The sequence below is a fragment of the Schistocerca nitens genome, chromosome 1, assembly GCF_023898315.1.
Source record: "Schistocerca nitens isolate TAMUIC-IGC-003100 chromosome 1, iqSchNite1.1, whole genome shotgun sequence".
Classification (NCBI taxonomy): domain Eukaryota; kingdom Metazoa; phylum Arthropoda; class Insecta; order Orthoptera; family Acrididae; genus Schistocerca; species Schistocerca nitens.
This window is the reverse complement of record NC_064614.1, coordinates 457152519-457176711: the sequence shown is the minus strand read 5'-3', so window position 1 is coordinate 457176711 and position 24193 is coordinate 457152519. Positions and strand designations below refer to the sequence as shown.

Genomic DNA, 24193 nt, shown 5'->3' with positions numbered 1-24193 from the left:
TGAAGGTAGTGTTATAGTTGGCGCACGAGCGATGCGACACAGCATCTCCGAGGTAGCGATGAAGTGCGGATTTACCCATGCGACCGTTTCACGAGTGTACCGTGAATATCAAGAATCCGGTGAAACATCAGATCTCCGACATAGCTGCGGCCGGATAAAGATCCTGAAACAACGGGACCAACGACGACTGAAGAGAATCGTTCAGCGTCACAGAAATGCAACCCTTCCGCAGATTTCAGTGCTGGACCATCAACAATTGTCAGCCTGCGAACCATTCAACGGAACATCATCGATATGTGCTTTAGAGCCGAAGGCCCTCTTGTGTACCCTTGATGACTGCACGACACAAAGCTTTACGCCTCGCCTGGGCCCATCAACACAGTCATTCGACTGTTGATGACTGGAAACATGTTGCCTGGTCGGACGAGTCTTGTTGCAAATTGTATGGAGCGGATGGACGTGTACGAGTATGGAGACAACTTCATGAATCCATGTACTCTGCATGTCAGCAAGGTACTGTTCAAGCTGGAGGAGGCTCTGTAATGGTATGGGGCGTGTGCAGCTGTAGCGATATTGGATCCCTGATACGTCTAGATACGACTGACAGATGACATGTACGTAATCATCCTGTCTGATCACCTGCATCCATTTATGTCCATTGTGTATTGGGCAATTACAGCACGACAATGCGACACCCCACACGTCCAGAATTGCTACAGAGTGGATCCAGGAACACTCGTCTGAGTTTAAACACTTCCTCTGGCCACCTTACTCGCCAGACATGAACACTCTTGAGCATATCTGGGATGTCTTGAAAAGCGCTCTTAAGAAGGGATCGCTACCCCCTCGTTCTCTTACGGATTTATGGACAGCCCTGCAGGATTCATGGTGTCAGTTCCCTCCAGCATTACTTCAGACATTAGTCGAGTCCATACCACGTCTTGTTGCGGCACTTCGGCATGCTCGAGGGGGCCCTACACGATATTAGGCAAGTGTGCCAGTTTTTTTGGCTCTTCGATGTATGAATGTAATATCGGTAAATTTAATCTAAAGTATGCAAGAAAAATCGAAAATGGTTCAAATGGCTCTGAGTAGTATGGGACTAAACATCTGAGGTCATCAGTCCCCTAGAACTTAGAACTACTTAAACCTAACTAACCTAAGGACATCACACACATCCATGCCCGAGGCAGGATTCGAACCTGCAACCGTAGCGGTCACGCGGTGCCAGATTGAAGCGCCTAGAATCGCTCGGCCACCCCGGCTGGCCAAGAAAAATCAACCAGTGTAAATACACAACAGAAACAGATCATTCATATTACGCAATTATACAAAATTAAGAATTCACTACACAAAATAGTCTCGTTCTATTTTACTAAAATGTGTTTACAAGATTAATAATAGCTTAGTGGTGGCTTTTTGTTTCTCCTACAACTCTGTAGAAACAGTATATAACTTAATTGGATAAGAGTGAGGGAGGATATTGTTCCAGAGCCATGCAGAAATTGTTTACTAACTAACCTAGTAGTAGCAGATCTTATGTAACCTAACAAATATCAACTCACACAGAACCCTAACAAACAATCCATCGTAGATTAGATCCGCAGGGACTGAAAAAATCGAGTTTTCCAGAAGAGTGCTGTACATGTGGATAGTACTGAAATGGGTATCAGCACATGTGGACGCTGTACATGACGTTAAATACCAAGTACCCTTCCCCAGGTGGTGTTGGTGAAGTGATATCTATACCTACTCTTCCCTGTCTTCTTTTATTCTCTTGTTAAATTATACAATAAATTTGTGATTTCCTACTTCCAAATTCCTGTATTTTTCCTTAAAAAATAAATGTAATTGCTGTAAGTAAATAAACAAAACACCAAAGTACATGAGACAGAGAAGATCCAACGAAGAGTAAGTACGACAGTGTTACGGAGGTAATCAACAAACTTAGAGTACGTTCCAAGAATGGTAGGGCAACAAGTTACTTCCTCCTCCCCATGCCAGCACGATGACAAAATAAGCGAAATTAGAACTTTTACGATGGTTTATCGACAGTCTTCCTTCCCACGCACCATTCGCGAATTGAACACGGAAGGAGTAAATAGACAGAGGTACCAACGGTACCCTCAGCCACACGTGCAAGATGGCAGGCAGACGTAGATGCGGATCACTCTCAAGGTGCCGATGAGTGAAATGTCAACAAAGCTGTGACGTAATTCATTCCAGAAGCATAATATCCGCTCGCATAGCCGTGCGCGATAATGCGTGCGCTTCTGGGACGGGGAGCACTCCGCTCTGGTTACAATTCGACCGACGGATTAAGGGCGAGGGTCGATCTGCAGTCTATGGCTCTGAGCACTATGGGACTCAACTGCTGAGGTCATTAGTCCCCTAGAACTTAGAACTAGTTAAACCTAACTAACCTAAGGACATCACACACATCCATGCCCGAGGCAGGATTCGAACCTGCGACCGTAGCGGTCTCGCGGTTCCAGACTGCAGCGCCAGAACCGCGCGGCCAGATCTGCAGTCTAGTTTGGATGTTGTTTTTAGGTGGTTTCCCTCATCCCACAAGATGAATACCTAGCTGGTACTCTCGTCCCACCTCATATTACGCTACGCAGACATTTAGAAATCTTTCTTACACTTGCACACAAACTTCAGACAGAGACACTGGGTTCACTGATTCCGTCCTAGGGTATGAGTAGGCGACTGAACACATCAGATGTTTAGTCTTCTTAAACCCATAAGCACCAGCGTAGAGCCATTTTGCTTCTGTACCTGCTGGAAAAGTTGTGCCACAGCAGTCGTACAGACTATCGGCGATTTCTAACAGAAGCTTATCCTTCCCGATGGGCGCGTCCAGTGCGTAGGCGGTGGGCGTCGGCCGCTCTGAAGACCATACAGGACCGGTTCCGGCATGATCTCACATAACGGCCCAGCCAGTTTCTCCAGACGGTTCCCGATACATAACAGGTATTTAAGCTAGTGGTCTGCGAAAACCTGTGCTTCATAATGGGACACGGAGGGTGCGCTTGCGTCACGGTGGACAGTAACAGACTCTACGCATAACACCTTTCTCCCCCTTTTTCTTTCTCTTTTATATTTTGCTCTGAACATTATCGGAAAAGAAACCAACTGCGAGGTTAGGTAAGAAAACTCGCGTTCTTCGGTCTTGAGAATTTAAATTAGAAGAAAAAATTATATTTGGAAGTATGGACATGCTCCAGAATGCGATGTAATCACTTCGATAACACATTTGAAACTTTTTACTGTATCTAGAAAGCAAGTGTAATACTGGAACTGTCGACCAGAACCACGATAGTATCTCAACAATTTATAGTCGTAACTGTCGTTACTGTCCACATTTAAGAACAGATCTGATGAAAAATATCCGACACGTAACTGTTTGCCAAAGATAAGAATTCAGAGTTTATACTTTTATGCTTTGCGTCCGTATTCTGCTCATTACACCTGTGATAGCACCATAATACCAATGCTGCTACTGATGGCTATTTCTTTTCGCGACGTGACGGAGGTACTAGCTTTTGAGTCTGTGCTTGAGTATGATTTATCTTACCTACCGTTATTTAAAAGGCAATGTGAACATTGGGCAACAAATAAAGGCAGTTCAGGTCCCTGATTCCAACTAAGGTTTTCGAGAGATTTCCCTTGTAAGGCAAATTCCAAAACTGCTCCACTACCATCTTGCCCGGTAATTCGCTGAAAAGAACCACGACTGTACAGGGTGTAAGTTTTAAGTTGACAAACCAGAATAACTCGAAAAATAAGCTTCACACGAAAAAATACGTAGAAACCAAAGTTGATTATTTTCGAGGGGGACATCTGCTGGTGCTAAAATTAGCCCGCCACCCCAGCCCCCTGTGGGTGGGACGGGAGGCATCTTTAAAAATTTAAATGAGAATCCCCATTTTTTATTGCAGAAACAGTTTCTACATAAAAAACTACGTACATTTTGTCTTAAACATTTGTTTTGATTCTTGGTAGTTGGCGCTGTACTCCAGAAATAATCATGTTCTTGCGGATGGATAAAAAATACTTATTTACTTCGTAAATTTTGATCCGCTAAAAGTAAAACTCTCCCTCTCTCCACATAGGGTGGGGTTTGAGAGAGAAGAAGTAGAGTTTTACAAATGTTGACCCAAATATTTGGTTCGTGAGTCAGTTAGTTTTTTAGTTAATGAGTTTACACGTTAGTAAGTAGGATGTTTGGTTAGTTAGTTAGCTAGTCAGATGATTTGTTTGATTATGTGTGGCCTCATGACCACGAAACAAACAAAACTTATCCGAATCTGCGGAAAAAATTAATATTTGGGTCAACATTTTTAAAATGAGGGTTCCCATTTGAAATTTTAAAGTTGCCTCCAGCCCCACACCCAGTGAGCTAGGATGGCGGGCTAATTTTAGCACCAGCAGATGTCCCCCAAGAAAATAATCAACTTTGGATTCTACATATTTTTCGTGTGAAGCTTATTTTTCGAGTTATTCTGGTTTGTCATCTTAAAATTTACACCCTGTATTACGGGGAGCATCTCAAATGACCCGCTCGACTCCTTCGAGTAGAGAATGAAACGCGCACCAAAAAAATCTCTTGCAGAACTTCCAGTACCTTGTACCCCACAAATTAATCTAATTGTTCTACAGTTTCTGTGCGACCTACTTGAGACAGCCGGATTGCTTCCTTTTCACAATACAGTTCACCCTTTCACTATTTTATTCATTTCTTCGTTCTCTGTATTCACTCAGAGTCGCTTTCGACGCTTTTGCGATCTCGAATTTTATAATGGTCGTGTGTTTTCACTTGTTTTCTTTATTCGCTAATTTTCATGTGTGTCTACTTTCGCAAATGGACTTTATTGATAACCATACCTTCGCCTCCAAAATTGTGCTTACAGACGTACTTCATTTGGCATGGCACTTGACTTACTCAGCCAGATATAAAGAGGTACACATTTTAGCTTGGACTGCTATCCACGCAGGGCAATCATTGATACGTTTGAGATATGTGATGAATAACACACAAAATTCTCTATCCTACCGGGAATCGAAATTCAGACCTTTGAGCTTCTAACGTGAAAGATGTTTACGCAATCACTCCTCCATTTTTCAGGGGACTGTGGGCTGTTTTGAATTTTCCTGGTGGATTAAAACTTTGTTTGTAAGTCTGATTGCTCTCTAACTCATTCAGTTTGCATCGCCAATGTGACAATATTCAGCCGTCATGTCTTTGCGGACGCTCTTAGTGACAAGTTTGGAACTCTGTGAAGTGCCAGGCCTCATCCCTGCGGTACTGGGGAGGGGAGGTCAGCATGCTCTGAATAGATGGCTTGTCAAGGCAGTTTCGCGTTTTTATTAATCGGTTTTCAGTGTAATGGTTTAGTGCATCATGACGGCGGTTTTTTGTGACTGCTAGGTGGATTTTCATGCGTTACAAGCAACTCTGCGTGTGCAGACTGCCTTCGTGTCGTCGTCGTCCCCCTCCCTCTCAAGCGAAAGGGTTGCTCAAACTTCGTAAGGACGCTGATGACCATGCTGTTTAGCGCCCGACATCCATCCATCATCGTCGTCGTCGTCGTCGTCGTCGTAGTCGTATTGTACATATCTGTAGAGCTTAAAATATTCGTCTTACATTTTAGTAACCTCTGTAGAGTACTTCTTTGCAGGTACGCATATCCGTCAAACACTTGCACAGTATAAATCACCGTCAGTTCTGTACACAGGAAATCATTGTTTGTGGGTTTTGGTGGTTTGGCCCAACAATTTACCCAAAATCCAGGCTGTTTCTCCATTCCTCCGAAATAAACACGTTTATGCGAAAACGTGTGCAATGACATTTGCAAATGCATCATGTGCACGACATTCTCCGCATAGATTAAGCTGACGTGTTTGGATAAGGCATTAGGACACAGAAGCTTGGGACAAACCTGTGATGAGGCAAGGTTCGTGAAATGCGGACGTTTTAATAAAGACAGAGAAAAACTGAATTACAGTATCTGCTCAAACATCTTGCTTTCAAGTTCGTTTAGCTTCTTCATAATTATTCGCAAGTAGACTGTCTTCATCAGCTCAATCTTATATGTTGATTTCTCGCTTGCTTCTTACGCATTATTTATGTTACAATGTCCATGTTACTAAGCCATACCATTACGTTTGTTTATTACAAGTGTTAAGAGACCAGTATAGCTAGTAGATACAGTCCAGGTGACACAGTGTTTAACCCACAGGGACGCTATTCGAGACATGAAAAGCCATGTTTGGTTCATATTGGTTTTATTTTTCATTCTACTCCTGCATTCATTCAAGAATCGTTCCTCCAGCAGTCATGGCCGGTTCTTATGGTCCGTAGCTACTGAGGTCATCAGATTACGTAGTCACAGAAGAGGAATTCAGAAATGTGTTATAAATATTTGCCGAGTATAACAATTACATAATTGGTTTTTATAAACCAGGTTCAAATAACTAACGGAAGTGCGTCCGGACGACACCTTTGACAACCGCCGACATTTCGACAGATGTACACCCTGTCATTTCTAAGTCACCAATGCAACGAGTCATCGCTGTGATATGAAATTGAAAACTATGAAATGTAGTCACAAACTGAAAATATGGTTAGATAACAGCTACATAATTTACTAGAAACACATGAAAACCTGTGTCGGACTGGGTCTTGAACGCTGATTTGCCACCTGTCGCGAGCGATCGCGCTAACAACTTCGGCTATCCGAGCACGCCTCCCGGAAATACCCAAAGTTCCGTATGTCCCAGTGTCTACGTCCCACAGTGGTCGCACACAATTCATGGGATTCCCACACAGGGAGAGACAACGTTTATCGCGTCATGTTGCCTTGCTTTGGCATGAAATAAACTAGTGCAGTGTCTGTATTTACAGTGTCTGTTTAGTTCGGACATGCATGCATGTTGAGAAACTCAATTGTGATATTGTTATAAACTATATTGTAAGAGGAGCAATAAGTACTGAGGAAATTATACTCTAAACCATCGTGAGTAAAAACTCAATAAAAACTAGGCCTTATTTCGAGTGTATGTAAACTGCCCAAATATGTTTTGCACCTCCTTCATACCTTAAGCAACTTGTGTTTCACTGATCGGAAACACATTTGTTGATACTCTTCTGACCTTAGGGATTTTCTAGGTACAGTCACCTGTGTCATGGAGCCAAAACTGAATCTGCAGTCTCAGTGTAGTTCAGCAGAGAGCTGCCGGTCTCCAGTCGTGAACGGTACGATGCTGATTGCGCACAAGTGTTTGAAGTATCATTTCAGGTTTAGGCCCTCAGAGGATGGCCACTTTTAGACAACGAGGACTGTCGGCACAGGGAGCTACGCACCGAATTGGCGTACACCACAGTGACGCCATTCAAGCAGTCAGCCACTATGGTGAGGCGCAAAAAATTAAAAATCAGTCTCGTACTGAGCATTGATGATCTCTCTTTGCAGACTGTGGCTCGTAGGTTCTCCAAGAAAAAGGCAATACAATTGCACGTAGCCTTTTAACAAGCTAATGGAAGAGTTATCTCGACCAAGACAGAATGCATCTTCTCCAAGCGGTGAATTTGTACCCTTGGCGTCCATTACATACAAAGTACGACGAGCCAATACTGTGATTCGTGTACAAAGTACGCTGTGTTCATTTGGAATGAAAACTGTGTCAGTTGATTATGGTTCTATTCACTGGCGAATGAAGGTTTTGTGTGATGTCTGATGATCCTAGAATAGTGTAGAGGCTGCCGGGCACCAATGCGCGTTTCTAGCACGCAGTTTCATGCGTTAGACAGTCACGTGGATCGGTCTTCTTTTGACCCAGTATCGTATTCAAATGTCGGACGTATCTCTCACCATTGGGACAGGATACTCCACCCGATTGTCCAGCCCTTGAGTGAACATTCGACGACTGGTTTTTCGTTCAAAACTACAATGCACTAGCACATCACGCCCGCCTCATCACACACATTCCTCCTGTAGACAGAAATCAACCGGAAGGAGTGCTCTATGAAACTACTGACATAGATCCGACTTAGAATGCTTGGGGCCACCGAATGAGCTCAGCGCGACCGTCGTCAAACTGTGGGGAGCTTTGAGTGTCTTGAGCGTAGCGTGCCGACGAAGCTCCAAGCATTTTATAGCACAGAGTCTTGAGCCGCACGGTATTTAATATTACCCAGCAGCAGAGTCTTACTTCACAGATGTGCAAAAGTGTGCACTCGTGAACACACGGAGGTTGTTTTGGTCATCGGTTTGTTTCCACAGTAAAATTGTTTCTTTTTTCTTTCGTAAGATAATCTTACATTTCGTACCTCTTTTGAGACATACGTCTGATAAGCAACAGGTGCAAAACTTTTTCTGAGCCGTTTAGGTTCAGTTTCCAAATTGTATAATGTTAGTGTCTCTTAGATCAGAAACGAAACATTGTGCGAAAATTATTTTCCGTTTTTAGTTGTCTACGTGGAATGTAAAAAAACACACATTGCGTTTTGAAAAAGTTGCCAGGTTTTTATTTTCTGCGAAATTGACCCTGAATAAGGAAAAGTGTGAAGTTATTCACATGAGTACATAAAGAAATCCACTAAATCTCGATCACGCGATAAGTCACACAAATCTGAAGGCTGTAAATTCAACTAAATACTTAGGGATTACAATTACAAATAACCTAAATTGGAACGATAGATAATATTGTGGGTAGGGCAAACCAAAGACTGTGATTCACTGGCAGAACACTTAGAAGGTGCAACAGGTCTACTAAAGAGAGTGCTTACACCACGCTTGTCCGCCCTATTCTGGAGTACTGCTGTGCAGTGTGGGATCCGCATCAGGTGGGACTGACAGATGACATCGAAAAAGTTCAAATAAGGGCAGCTCGTTTCGTATTATGCCACAGACATTTTGCGTGAAATGAAGTGACAGTCATTAAAACGAAGGCGCTTTTCGTTGCGACGGGATCTTCTCATGAAATTTCAATCACTAGTTTTCTCCTCCGACTGCGAACACATTCTGTTGGCACCCACTTACACAGGGAGAAATGATCATCACGATAAAATAAGAGAAATCAGGGCTCGCACAGAAAAATTTAAGTGTTCGCTTTTCCCGCGAGAGTGGAACGGTAGAGAGACAGCTTGAATGTTGTTCATTTAACCCTCTGCCAGGCATTTTATGTGAATAGATGAGTAGTCAAGTAGATGTAGATATAGATGAAAATTCAACTGGCTGGATTGGAGTTTGCTGAGAAGCATATTTCATGGACTTTAGGGGGAGAGGGGATAAAGTGATCTTCAGTGATGCAAAGAAGTTTCAGTATTATTGATGTGATCTGACAACAGCAGCAGATAAGAATGAGCAGTAATTTGATGGTGGAAGTATTATGATGTGGGCAGCTTTCAGCGCTAACGGTAAGTCACGCATTCTTGACTGAACACTAGAATGACCTCTAACATGCACATTGAAATGCTAGAGACAGAATTTATTCGAATGTGTGAGCACCTGAGGGACGACACTCTAACGTTTTATCAAGATAATGTATCTGTGTATGTTTCTGCCACAATCAAAAAGTGATTTGAAGATAAAGATATCGATGTCTTGCCGTGGCCTGCACGTAGTTCGGATTTGAAAACCGTGAAAAATGTTTGGGGAATAATTTCAATGCGTTTTCATTGTAATAGAAGGTAATTTGAGGCCGTATGTGAGCTGAAAAGAGCGACATGACAAGAGTGGGCGACAATTTCAATGCAAGAACTACTAACACAAATAATCAATACTGAAGATAATTTTTGAGGTAATTAGGAAGAATGGACGTTGGACAAAGTACTAACAATTAAATAACTCAACAGAGCAGTGAGTGTTTGTATACCAATTTCGATCAACGAAATTCAAACGCCTTATTTTTTTAAGCGTGTTATGAAAGAAACTATATACTTACTTTCATAGTAAATTCGATACAGGTATTCCTCAGGTAGTGTGCTATTACTTTCGTGGAAACCCGCCTTTATACTGATTTCCACTTCTGTACTGAATGCTTGATGAGTAAATACAGTCTCCGTCTACTGTAACTAATATACTCGATTGCAGATATGTAGGATTCAACAGTAGGCCTATGCTTAATGTTCGTCAGATGTAAGCAAAGCAGTCTGTTTATCCGAAAATCTTTAGATTCTGCTAACATCTTGTCTAACCTTCTGTTGTGTTAGTGCGTTACTGTACAACGTTTCGGGGCTGACGTAGCCCTCAGGCTAACTCATCTCTAATTCTATACTTCCCGAATCGATGTTCTACATTCGGCAGTCATGTCCGTACGGAGACGTAATAAAAGTATTTTGACTCATTCTACGACGACAATATCACCGAGAAGAAGGGGAACGACACCGTTCGTTTGGTCCTAAAAAAGGAAGGAAGGAAGATTAAGGTTTAACAACATATCGAGACGGAGCAGAAGTTCGAAAGGGTGGTGAAGGAAGTCGGCAGCGTACTTTTCAAAGGAACCGTCCTGGCATTTGCCTTGAGCGATTCTACGAAACCACGTAAAAACAAAATGTGGATGGCGAAGCCACCTTCGTGCCACATGCGAGTCGCATGTCTCGCCACTGCGCCGTCTCGCGCATTGGTTGGCCTCACCGGCACGCGAAGAGCGCGGGACGTACCTAACCACGTTTATGCTGCCCTGCGGGAAGCACGACTTTTCACTAGATTGCCGTCCGGTGGAATAAAAGTTGGCAGAGAGCATCGGACATTCCTAGCGAATGCTAAATTTGCCGTTGACGTACGGCGCCGTAAGGTATACAGCCTGCAATTTAGCGTTCGCGCAGTGCGGGGCCGGTCACGGCGTTGTTAGGAACGTTTCGGCCTGCTGCGGCGTCATCGGCGAATCGGCGAGTAACGAGCGGGTGCGGCGTGCCAGCCCGGGGCGGCCGCGGGGGCGGACGCGGCGTCACTGACCGGCCGCACGCCACGACACGCCGCGCCGCGCCGGGCCGGGCCGGGCCGCCGCCGTCATTCAGCAGGGCGGCGTGCGTGTTGACCGAGCGGGCGAGCGCAGATAGCCGCCTATCTCGCGGCCGGCCGCTGTCCTCTCGGTCGTCGGCACTCTGGCTGGTCCACTCGCTTCCTGGCGGCCAGTTCCACCTACAAACTGACGGCCCTACACAAACATACCTAATCGTGTCACACATTCCATTCACTTAGCGTGTCTACCTCTATGTCCTCATGAGAGTGACGCACTTCGTTGCAGGATTCGACGTGAGTCCAACGCGCCTGCCCTAAATAAACAGGCATTCTCACGAAAAGCGCGGTAATGGAAAAAGTTCAAGGCAATCGTAACATGCGTTTTAGATGGTTACGTGCCGAGTAAAACTGTGAGGGACGGGAAAAACCCACCGTGGTTCAACGACAAAGTTAGGAAACTACTGCGAAAGCAAAGAGAGCTTCACTGCAAGTTTGCCGACCTCGGTAGCCACGCGGTTCTAGGCGCTGCAGTCCGGATCCGGGCGACTGCAACGGTCGCAGGTTCGAATCCTGCCTCGGGCACAAATGTGTGTCATGTCTTTAGCTTAGTTAGGTTTAAGTAGTTCTAAGTTCTAGGGGACTGATGACCTCAGATGTTAAGTCTCATAGTGCTCAGAGCCATTTTCACTGCAAGTTTAAACACAGCCAAAACCTCTCAGACAAACAGAAGCTAAACGATGTCAAAGTTGGCGTAAGGAGGGCTATGCGTGAAGCGTTCAGTGAATTCGAAAGTAAAATTCTATGGACTGACTTGACAGAAAATCCTAGGAAGTTCTGGTCTTACGTTAAATCAGTAAGTGGCAGTAAGTGGCTCGAAACAGCATATCCAGACACTCTAGGATGATGATGGCATTGAAACAGAGGATGACACGCGTAAAGCTGAAATACTAAATATCTTTTTCCGAAGCTGTTTCACAGAGGAAGACCGCACTGCAGTTCCTTCTCTAAATCATCGCACAAACGAAAAAATGGCTGACATCGAAATAAGTGTCCAAGGAATAGAAAAGCAACTGAAATCACTCAACAGAGGAAAGTCCACTGGACCTGACGGGATACCAATTCGATTCTACACAGAGTACGCGAAAGAACTTGCCCCCCTTCTAACAGCCGTATACCGCAAGTCTCTAGAGGAACGGAAGGTTCCAAATGATTGGAAAAGAGCACAGGTAGCCCAAGTTTTCAAGAAGGGTCGTCGATGCGCTAAACTATAGGCCTATATCTCTGACATCGATCTGTTGTACAATTTTAGAACATGTTTTTTGCTCACGTATCACGTCATTTCTGGAAACCCAAAATCTACTCTGTAGGAATCAACATGGATTCCGGAAACAGCGATCGTGTGAGATCCAACTCGCTTTATTTGTTCATGAGACCCAGAAAATATTACATACAGGCTCCCAGGTAGATGCTATTTTCCTTGACTTCCGGAAGGCGTTCGATACAGTTCCGCACTGTTGCCTGATAAACAAAGTAAGAGCCTACGGAATATCAGACCAGCTGTGTGGCTGGACTGAAGAGTTTTTAGCAAACAGAACACAGAATGTTGTTCTCAATCGAGAGACGTCTACAGACGCTAAAGTAACCTCTGGCGTGGCACGGGGGAGTGTTATGGGACCATTGCCTTTCACAATAAATATAAATGACCTAGTAAATAGTATCGGAAGTTCCATGCGGCTTTTAGCGGATGATGCTGTAGTATACGAGAAGTTGCAGCATTAGAAAATTTTAGCGAAATGCAGGAAGATCTGCAGCGGATAGGCACTTGGTGCATGGAGTGGCAACTGACCCTAAACATAGACAAATGTAATGTATTGCGAATACATAGAAAGAAGGATCCTTTATTGTATGATTATATGATAGCGGAACAAACACTGGTAGCAGTTACTTCTGTAAAATATCTGGGAGTATGCGTACGGAACGATTTGAAGTGGAATGATCATATAAAATTAATTGTTGGTAAGGCGGGTGCCAGGTTGAGATTCATTGGGAGAGTCCTAAGAAAATGTAGTCCATCAACAAAGGAGGTGGCTTACAAAACACTCGTTCGACCTATACTTGAGTATTGTTCATCAGTGTGGAATCCGTACCAGGTCGGGTTAACAGAGGAGATAGAGAAGATCCAAAGAAAAGCGGCGCGTTTCGTCACAGGGTTATTTGGTAACCGTGATAGCGTTACAGAGATGTTTAGCAAACTCAAGTGGCAGACTCTGCAAGAGAGGCGCTCTGCATCGCGGTGTAGCTTGCTCGCCAGGTTTCGAGAGGGTGCGTTTCTGGATGAGGTATCAGATATATTGCTTCCCCCTACTTATACCTCCCGAGGAGATCACGAATGTAAAATTAGAGAGATTCGAGCGCGCACGGAGGCTTTCCGTCAGTCACTCTACCCGCGAACCATACGCGACTGGAACAGGAAAGGAAGGTAATGACAGTGGCACGTAAAGTGCCCTCCGCCACACACCGTTGGGTGGCTTGCGGAGTATAAATGTAGATGTACATGTAGAATGTTGACGTAGAAGGAGCAACACATGGTGTTTCGTAGGAACGATCACTTCTTAAGTGATGAGAGGGTATATAATGCCGCAGCCGCCCCTAGAGAATAATGAAGTCCAACATTTTTGCCTTTTCTCACGAATATCAAAGACCAGGCCGCTGCGGGAGTGGCCAGCCAGCCTGACAACAATGATTGATTTTGCTCCATAATTTTGGCTATCCGATCGAGTTGAGTCGCCCCGCCGTTAAGCTTTGGAAAGAAACACCAACTTGGTAGCAACCTCGTATTTGTTAATGTACGTTTTGTACACCAACAGTGGTAACTTTCTGCTGCGTTCCCCTGTTTTATCGAGAAATAAGCGTCACATTCGCAACAACATTGAGGTATCCCCTCCATGTAGAGTTTTTTGAGAATAGAGAGTGGACGCCTGTAAACGTCGCCTGATTTGAAGAAACGTAAGTGTTACAAATTGCGGTAACGCGATCTACATTCTGAGCGCTTCGTTAATTACTTACTTTGCCACGCAATTTGTGCTGCTTGATTTGATTATAATTTGTGGCTTCTTGCTGTATCTTTAACTCCGATAGTGCGAGCTGCCCAGATGAGCTTTCTCCATATGTCTTCCGCACTTTTTCCTACCTCCCAACAGTGACAGTCATTTCGTAATTTGATTAACATCTCATGGGTGTGATTCACAGTCGTATAATATTTCTTAAAAGACATCATAGTCGCCGTTGACTATATGAAATATTTATTATTACGATTGCAATTTCGGCCTTAGGGCCATTTTCCAGTAACACTACAAAAGTTAGATACTGTCGGAATATAAGACTATCTGTCAAAATGTAGCCTTTTGAGTGCGAGAGTCCCACAAGATCCGATGAGTACTACACTTATCACATCGTAAAATGTTGTTAAATATGTGCTGTATTGTCAGTGTTACCATCGTTCTAATAATCTATGGTAATATTGACAATTCAGCACATATATAACAACATTTTACGAAGTAATAAGTTTCGTGGTCATTGGATCTTGTGGGACTCTCGCACTCAAAAGGCTGCATTTTGACGACGACATGTGCTCATGTCAGATAGTCTTATATTCTGACAGAATCTAACTTTTGCAGTGTTACTTGAAAATGGCCCTAAGGCCGAAATTGCAATCGTAATAATAAATATTTCATACAGTCAACGGCGACGAAGATGTCTTTTAAGAAATTTCGTAATTTGATTAGAGTTAGATTTACTGTGATTTACATCAAACACTGTAGCAAATAAATAACTGTTAATCTCAGTCCTGACTTAGATATCAAGATCCCTCACTGTGATATGACTTAACCATGGTTACACGACCCACAAAGGACAAGTATAACGTCTTGTACATAGACATTAGTACTGATAGCCTTGGGAGAGCTAGCTATGACAAAATTCTATCATCTGGGGTGCAAGATGTATGAGACAGGCGAAGAACCCTCAGACTTCAAGAAGAATGTAATAATTCCAATCCCATTGACAGGAGTGAAAATTACCGAACTATCAGTCTAATAAGTCACTGCTGCAAAATACTAACACGAAATCTTTACAGACGAATGGAAAAACTGGTAGAAGCCGACCTTGGGGAAGATCGATTTGGATTCCGTAGGAATGTTGGAACACGTGAGGCAATACTGACCCTACGACTTATCTTAGAAAATAGATTAAGGAAAGGCAAACATAAGTTTCTGGCATTTGTAGACTTAGAGAAAGCTTTTGACAATGTTGACTGGAATACTCTCTTCCAAATTCAGAATGTGGCAGGAATAAAACACAGGTAGCGAAAGGCTATTTACAATTTGTACAGAAACCAGGTGCCAGTTATTAAAGTCCAGGCGCACGAAAGGGAAGCCATTGTGAGAAGGGAGTGAGACAGGATTGTAGACTATCCCCTATGTTATGCAGTCTGAACGTTGAACTAGCAGTAAAGGAAACCAAAGAAAAATTTAGAGTGGGAATTAAAATCCACGGAGGAGGAATAGAAACCTTCAATTTTTCCGATGACATTGTAATTCTGTCAGAGACAGCAAAGAACTTGGAAGAACAGCTGAACGGAATGGACAGTGTTTTGAAGCGATGATATAAGATGAACATCAACCAAAGCAAAACTAGGATAATGGAATGTAGTCTAACTAAATCAAGTGATGCTGAGGGAATTAGATTAGGAAATGAGACACTTAAAGTAGTAAATGAGTTTTGCTATTTGGGAAGCAAAATAACTGATGATGGTCGAAGTAGAGAGGATATAAAGTGTAGACTGGCAATGGCAAGGCAAGCCTTTCTGAAGAAAAGTTTTTTAACATCGAGTATAGATTTAAGTGTCAGGAAGTCTTTTGTGAAAGTATTTGCGTGGAGTTAGCCATGTATGGAAGTGAAACATGGCCGATAAATAGTTTAGACAAGAAGAGAATAAAAGCTTTCGAAATGTGATGCTACAGAAGAATGCTCAAGATTACATGGGTAGATTACGCAACTACTGAGGAGGTACTGAATAGAATTGGGGAGAAAAGGAATTTGTGGCACAACCTGACAAGAAGAAGGGATCGATTTTTAGGACATGTTCGTAGGCATCAAGGGATCATCAATTTAGTATTGGAGGGCAGCGTGGAAGGTAAAAATCGTTGAGGGAGACCAAGAGATGAATACACTAAGCAGATTCAGAAGGATGTTGTTTGCAGTAGGTACTTCGAGACGAAGATTGCACAGGATAGAGTAGCATGGAGAGCTGCGTCAAACCAGTCTCTGGACTGAAGACCACGCCAGCAACAACATCGACTTCGTTGTTCTCAGAGTGGTGGTATTTCTTCGTGTACGGTGGCCGATCAAACGATTAATTACATTAAGAATTAAGAGAAGAGAATCAGCACAGAGCTCGCTTGTCTTGCACCATCAAAGATTTATTTAATAACGATCATTGCACTTGAGCTTCTCGAGGCAGATCTGGAACACCTACTGCGCCACATAGCTCGGTATATACTGACGCAGTAGTTCACGCAGTCTTAAAATGTAAAGATATCACAGGTGGCACAGACAGACGTCACTCCAGAAAGGACACTTCAACCAGGCGTTGCACTAGTACAAAGTGATCGTAAAGTGTTTCTCTGTTAAAAACGTACACGATACAGTCACACTGAATGTGACCACCGCCTATGTTCGACGTTGGTGTGCAATGACCCGTCACAGACGGCAGGTGGCAGAAATAGCAGTGGAGGGTATATCAAGCATGTTGCAGGGTCACAGGAAACAATGCAGTCGTTGTCGTAATGCGGAAACGGACGGATTCGTCTGTCCTACAAAGTGCATAATCATTGGCTTTCGGGCCAAGGGTGGAAGCGTTTCCGAAACTTTCCGCACGGAGCCGTGGTTAAAGTATACCGTGCATGGCAAAATGACTTCATCCAAAACCGGCGCCGAAGCAACGGTGCTGGAAAATGGTCCTTAGATGATGTGAGTGAACAATAGCTGCGGAGACGTGTACGGGCGAATAGATGTGTGACTTGTGAGAAACTGAATGCCCAAATGAACCCAGGGGCTGCCGACACTGTCTCCTCAACGACCGTTCAGTGAGCGTTGCTGCGTATGGTCCTACTCAGCAGGTGCATGGTGCACGCAGCTATGGAGATTGCTGTTCTTCGAGGATGATGGCCCAGATCTGCACGCCAAAACCGCAACTGGTCGTCCTCTAAGAAGCGACAGGTTGTCTTTTCAGATGAATCACGTTTTTATGCTCCATCGGGACAGATGGTTCAAATGGTTCAAATGGCTCTGAGCACTATGGGACTCAACATCTTAGGTCATAAGTCCCCTAGAACTTAGAACTACTTAAACCTAACTAACCTAAGGACATCACACACACCCATGCCCGAGGCAGGATTCGAACCTGCGACCGTAGCAGTCCTGCGGTTCCGGACTGCAGCGCCAGAACCGCTAGACCACCGCGGCCGGCTCGGGACAGATAGCCTCTGGACTATACAACCTGCAAAAATTGTCGAAAGTGTTCAGGCCAGAGGAGGGAGCGTTACGGTCTGGGGAACGTTTTCGTGACTCAGATTGCACGTTTCTTCTTTAACCTTCGGATAACAATAATCATAAAAACATCTCACGACACAGTAATCGATTTCGACCAGCTAATGCTAGTCATCAGCGTTGTCAACATATGAGGGGCGTTCAATACGTAATGCAACAACTTTTTTCTGTAAGCAGGTTGGTTTTATTCAGTTTTATTCAGGATTCCAACACACCCTATTATTCCCCGCTTATATTGTTTAACATAATCTACCCTCAATGAGACGTCCTTATGCCACCTAGTTGAGAGGGCCTGTATGTCAGTATGGTGCCGCTCTACTGGTTGACGTCGGAGCCAAAGTCTTGTTGTACCAATAATCTCCCCAACATCGACGTACTGGTTTCCGCGGAGTGCATCCTTCATTGGGCCTAACAGATGAAAGTCGAAAGGTGCAAAACACGGGCTTTGGGTAAATGAGGAAGAACAATCAAATGGTTCAAATGGCCCTAAGCACTACGGGACTTAGCCCGCATCTCGTGGTCGTGCGGTAGCGTTCTCGCTTCCCACGCCCGGGTTCCCGGGTTCGATTCCCGGCGGGGTCAGGGATTTTCTCTGCCTCGTGATGGCTGGGTGTTGTGTGCTGTCCTTAGGTTAGTTAGGTTTAAGTAGTTCTAAGTTCTAGGGGACTTATGACCACAGCAGTTGAGTCCCATAGTGCTCAGAGCCATTTTTGAACTACGGGACTTAACATCTGAGGTCATCAGTCCTCTAGACTTAGAACTACCTAAACCTAACTAACCTAAGGATACCACACACATCCATGCCCAAGGCAGGATTCGAACCTGCGACCGTAGCAGCAGCGCGTTCCGGACTGCAGCGCCTAGAAATTGCCAGCCATCCAAATGTGGAAGCCATGTTCGCTTTCCTTCTTGCATCAATTTACTCCAGTTTATTGAATTTTTGTAAGAATATTTCTCTGTGCTATTATTTGTTTCTCTGTCTTGACTTACATTTGAGACCAAAAAATTCTTTGGAACCGCGCGACCGCTACGGTCGCAGGTTCGAATACTGCCTTGGGCATGGATGTGTGTGATGTCTTTAGGTTAGTTAGGTTTAAGTATTTCTAAGTTCTAGGGGACTGATGACGTCAGCAGTTAAGTCCCATAGCGCTCAGAGCCATTTGAACCATTTTTGAACCAAAAAATTCCTACAACTTTCCATGGTTAGGCGACCGTTGTTTAATAAATATAACAAGGTGAATTTCTAAGGTGTTGCTTCATTGTGACGAGTGTTCATAAATGTGAGATATGGAGACGATAAAGTATGCCTGACGGTCACATGTTGTATAGCAGAATTGCTCTGCGTACGAGTTATTGAGTTTAAATTCGACCTCTCCCACGTCTGTTGCTGATAGTGCTGCCAACTGTGAAGGAACATTTGCATACTTTTCGTTTGATTTCTACACACATTCTCTGTTTCTGATGGTGGTAGTCCCGCATATCTTGCGTCACTTCGAGACAAACTCTGAATGTCCTTAGCAGGATACACAAACGCACCCCAAACAGTTCATTTTCACAAACTGTAATTGGGCAAGGAGCTGGAAGAAAATCGACCGTGTTCTTTTGAAAGGAACCAACATTCACCTTGAGCTATACAGAAAACCCTTGCAGAACCTTAACCTGACGGAGATTTAATTCCCCAGCCCAAACGACCGAGCCGACCATCTGAATCTCGCTCGACTATCACATTCAATAAAAGTATGAAAGGTCTCTGTTGGATTCCCTTCATGTTTAATTTCTCAAATTTGTTGTCTTTTAAGGAATAAATTCCTCTTCTAAATTTACTGTGGCGTTTCTGACTATCTGGGAGGAGACTGAGTAGTGGAACGTGTTACTTTTACACGTAAACAAGAACGATCCGTCACACTACTACACTTTAAAGCACAGTTTATATGTAATTCTTATATGTAATTCATGTCACACAGTCTCAAACGGAACCTACATCCGCTTTCTGTTATATACTGTATATGATAAGATACTGTCATCCCCCTTCCCTTCTGTGTGAGAGGATGAATGATCAAATGTGTTTGTAGCTGCATGCTTGAGGGTAGCAGACAAGGCTGTCTGCAAGAGAACAGTAGGACCAACGTTGAAACAGGTAGCTACGGTTCCTAAAAGCAGAGAGGTTTCCATTCTTAGTATGGTCCGGTCCGTCCCCTGTCATGTTGGTATAGGAAGCTGCCCCTCTGGCGCCTTCCGTTGGTCTTTGTGAGCGACTCTCGGGAGCACGCTGGGTAGTTCAGTGGGAGTCTGGCAGTTGGAGAGTTGCAGCCGAGCAGTCGGCAGTGGGAGTCCAGTAGTAGCGCAGGGCAGTCCAGCAGTAGCAGTCTGGCGGTAGCGAGCGTCTAAAGTGGTAAGATCTCCGGCTAAGCGCGTGTCTGTTAAGTCCATAGGACAATGGATTTGTTAAGTTCAGCTTAACTGAGAATTTAATCAATTTTATTTCGGGTTAGCTTTAAAATAGCTAAGGTTATCTTTAATTGCAGCGGAGTGTAATTCTCGTGTCCAGTTCAGATTAATTTGCGGTAGTTGCTTTGTTACTACTTTGTGAGTAAAGTGGAACCACGTGTTGGTCAGTAACTCTAAGTAAGATCAATCTTAAAGGCAAATGCTTGTGTGATTATAACGTATCGTCTTGAAAAGATTTTGAATATACCAACTTTTCTTTATGTTCAACCCACGTGGCGTGTACTTTGTGAGACCAGTACCACGTGCTTATATAACTGTTTGACCCATCAGGTTAATAGTAAGACGTTAGTAACTAGTTCGAGGTTTTTGTTTTGTAATTTGCTTTTTGATCTAATTTATTTTTATTATCTAAATTATTGCGGAGTTATACGCTTTCTGTAAACCAAGTTGACCACGTGAAGGGTAATTACAAGACGGACAGGATTGTGCTATGAAAGTAATCTCTTTGGGTAAAAAAAATTTGAATCTGTTTGTAGTGATTAACTTTCTCTTGCATGCGTTTCAATGTTCTTTGTGTGTTGTTTTATGAATGCAGTGTTGTATCCAGTCTCCCAATCTTGACTCCATATTTTATGTGTTCCGTAATATTCCAATCTCACAGTCTCACAATCGTAAATAAGGCACCAGCTCAGTTATAACTCACGTATAATATGCTGAAATTTCAATGAACAATCTTTAAAATAAATTTGCAAATATAAACTGATTTCTTTCTTTTTATTTAAATTCTCCTTTTATATAGATATATTACCGGTTGTTGTATGACTGTAAAAGATTATAATCAATGATAGTCTGATTGGTAATATGGTAAACTTAGACTAGTTACCTGCTGAAACAGTGGGCCAGTAAACGCACGGTTAACCTCCCAAGACAGCTCACAGTTTTAAACCGCTTTCATGGTCTAATTAGCACCCGATTTCAGCATACCAAATTCAAGTCACAATCTTACGCAATTCAGCAAAGCAAATTAGAGTTACAATCTTTCAAGTAATCATCTCTGCCGTACATTTATCACTGTGGGTCAGCAACATTCGTCTGATGCATGGCCTTCTGCAGTGATATTTCATCGTCATGCCACATGAGGAAAGTATTGTCTGGGTATTCAGACAGGCAAGATGTCCATACTTCATAGGTTCTTCATCAAAATGAGCTATGAATTAATTCTCCGCGGTCAGAAACAACGAAAATTCCATCGCTGTGTCATTTTGTTATATTCATCAGAGACGACAGGACTTACCTTGAAGCGGCAGTGAGAGAACAAGCGGCTGCGTCCTCTCTACCAGGTTTCAATAATATAACGGAGGTTGATCATCCTGTCCTCACGTATCTCAGCGCAGAAACCTCTGCTGCTCTGGTCAGCATGTTATCTAGATCTCTCACCCAATGAAAACATCTGGTCGTAGTTTGCAGAGAGACTGGCATGCCACCAATCGCCAGGTACTGCGCTTGATGAATTCTGGACCAGAGTTGAAGTATTATGGAATGCCGTACCCTTACCCGATGCCCAGCGGGCTTAGAACCATTGTTCCCGCCAGAGGAGAAAGCTCTGTTTACAGAGTTTCGCACCTTGTGTACCCCCCCCCCCCCAAATCCCCTACAAATTTACACAGAGGTGACAAAAGTCACGGCATTCCTCGTAATATTGTATCGGGCCTCTTTTTGCTCAACGTGGCATGGATTCAAAAAGTCGTTGGAAGTCCTCTGCAGAAACATTGAGCCATGCTGCCTCTATAGCAGACCATAATCACGAAAGTGTATTCGGTACAGAATTTTATACACGAACTGACATCTCTATTATATTCGATGGGACTCACGTCGGGGTATCTGCACGGCCAAGTCTTTCGCTCGAATCGTCCAGAACTTTCTCCAAACCAATCATGAACAACTCTGGTGACATTGTCATTCATAAAAATTCCATCGTTGTTTGGGAACATGAAAGTCCCCGAATGGCTGAAGATAGTCTCCAAGTACAGAACATAACCATTTCGAGTCAATGATCGGTTCAGTTAGACCAGAGGACGCAGTCATTTCCATGTAAACGCAGCTCACACCAATATGGAGCCATGACCCGCTTGCACAGTGCCTTGTTGACAACTTGGGTCCATGGCTTCGTGGGGTCTGCGTCACATTCAAACCATACCATCAGCTCTTACCAACTGAAATCGGGACTCATCTGACTAGACCACGGTTTTCCATTCGTCTTGCGTCCAACCGATATGGACACAAGTCCAGGAGAGGCGATTCAGGCGATGTCGTGCTGTAAGCAAAGACATTTGCGTCGATCGCCATTAGTGCCAAAATTTCGCCGCACTGTCCGATTGAATACGTTCGTCGTACGTCCCACAGTGATTTCTGCAGTTATTCCGCACCGTGTTGTTTGTCTGTTAACAAACGCCGCTGCTCTCAGTTGTTAAGTGAAGGCCGTTGGTGAGAGTTAATGCCTATTTATTTATTTATTTAGCTTATGGCATATAACACATCATATAGAAAAGACATAAAAATCATAAGACACAGAAATAAAGAGTAGTCACAGTGTGTAACATATAGTTGTAGGTATAAAAGTGTTTAAAAATAGTGTATATAACAAACAAAAGTTCACAAACATACATCCAGATTTGTGACATAGTCTATTGCACTTTCAGTCGCGGTCAGAAACTCATTGGGGTCTCCTGCAAAACGTCTCAGAGGGCAATCTTCCACGATGTGACGAATCGTCTGCCGGTCCGCACCGCAGTCACATCTCGGGGTGGTGATTTTACCCCACCTGTGGAGGCTGTCTGCACATCTGCCGTTATTTGTCCGAATTCGAATCAGGGTCGTCCAAGTTTTCCTTGGCAAGTTGAATCCTGGTGGTTGGACATTGATGCATGGCATATTCTGCAGGTTTTGGGGCACAGATTCTCTCCACCGCATTTTCCAGAGGTTGCCATAATCCGGGTTGAGAGGATGCGTACTTTTTGCCTTTTTTAAAGAGGGGTGTCTTGAGCGCAATCTGTTCATCTCCAGGGCAGGAACATCCTTATGGATTGGCAGTTTCTCGTTGTTCAGCACTTTTCCATACTCGCGTAAGAGAGCGTTCTCTCTGCGCAGGTCCGGTGGGGGAATGTTGCTCAGTATAGGTAGCCAGTGTAAAGCCGTTGGCTTTATTGTTCCTGATATCATCCTCATTGTGTAGTTTAGTTGAGCATCGATGAAGCCTGTGTGTTTACTGTTTAGCCATACCGGTGCGGCATATTCTGCTGTTGTGTCGACAAGTCCCAGAGCCGAAGATCTCAGTAAAGCCGCGGAAGAGCCCCACGTGGTCCCACATAGCTTCTGTATGATATTATTTCGAGTTTTAAGTTTTGCGGCTGTATTACGTAGGTGTTCCTTGAATGTTAGGGTTCTGTCAAAGGTGACGCCTAGATATCCGGGGTAATTATTATGGTTTAGCTGCCTGTTTTCGAAATGAACGTTGAGCTTTCTTTTTGCTTGGGCATTGTCGAGGTGAAAGCATGTCACCTCCGTTTTTGTCGCGTTTGGCCGTAATCTCCACCTTCGGAAGTAAGGGGTGTAAGGCTAGTTCGCGTCCGTAGTAGAATACTACACGTGCACCCTGGGTAACGCTAAATGAACTAGCACTAAAGGCAACCAGATAATCCAGATAATCCTGTGCTGGATCTCCTGGTAAACACATCATGAATGATACCGACCAAATGAACGATGAATTTAATGCCTAAAATTTGATATTCTCTGCAAATTCTTGAAACTGTTGATCCCGGCATACTGAATTCCCTAAAGATTTCCGAAATGGAATGTCCCGCGTGTCTAGTTCCAACTATCACAACAGCCATAACCACGTCAGAAACCTTTTAACATGAATCCCTTGAGCACAAGTGACAGCTCAACCAGTACACTGCCCTTTTATACCCTCTGTGCGCGATACTAAAACCACTTGTATAGGTGCATACTGCTATTCCGTGACTTTCGTCACTTCAGTGTAATCTTGTGTTCTTCCTATAGTACTGAATACACACAATAAGTAAAATTTCTTCTTTTGCTATGCTTCCTAGTGTTGACATTTTAACGGCGAACACTGTAGTTATTCTATTTGAAGTGCTCAAGAGTGT

The 24193-nt window shown here is 43.7% G+C and overlaps 1 protein-coding gene across 1 annotated transcript in view; it reads right to left on the bottom strand.

Annotated features, from left to right (window-relative positions):
- Positions 1–24193, bottom strand: part of LOC126251760 (beta-1,3-glucan-binding protein-like) — a 291287-nt gene that overhangs the window by 66013 nt on the left and 201081 nt on the right. The gene's annotated exons all lie outside the window — the stretch shown is intronic.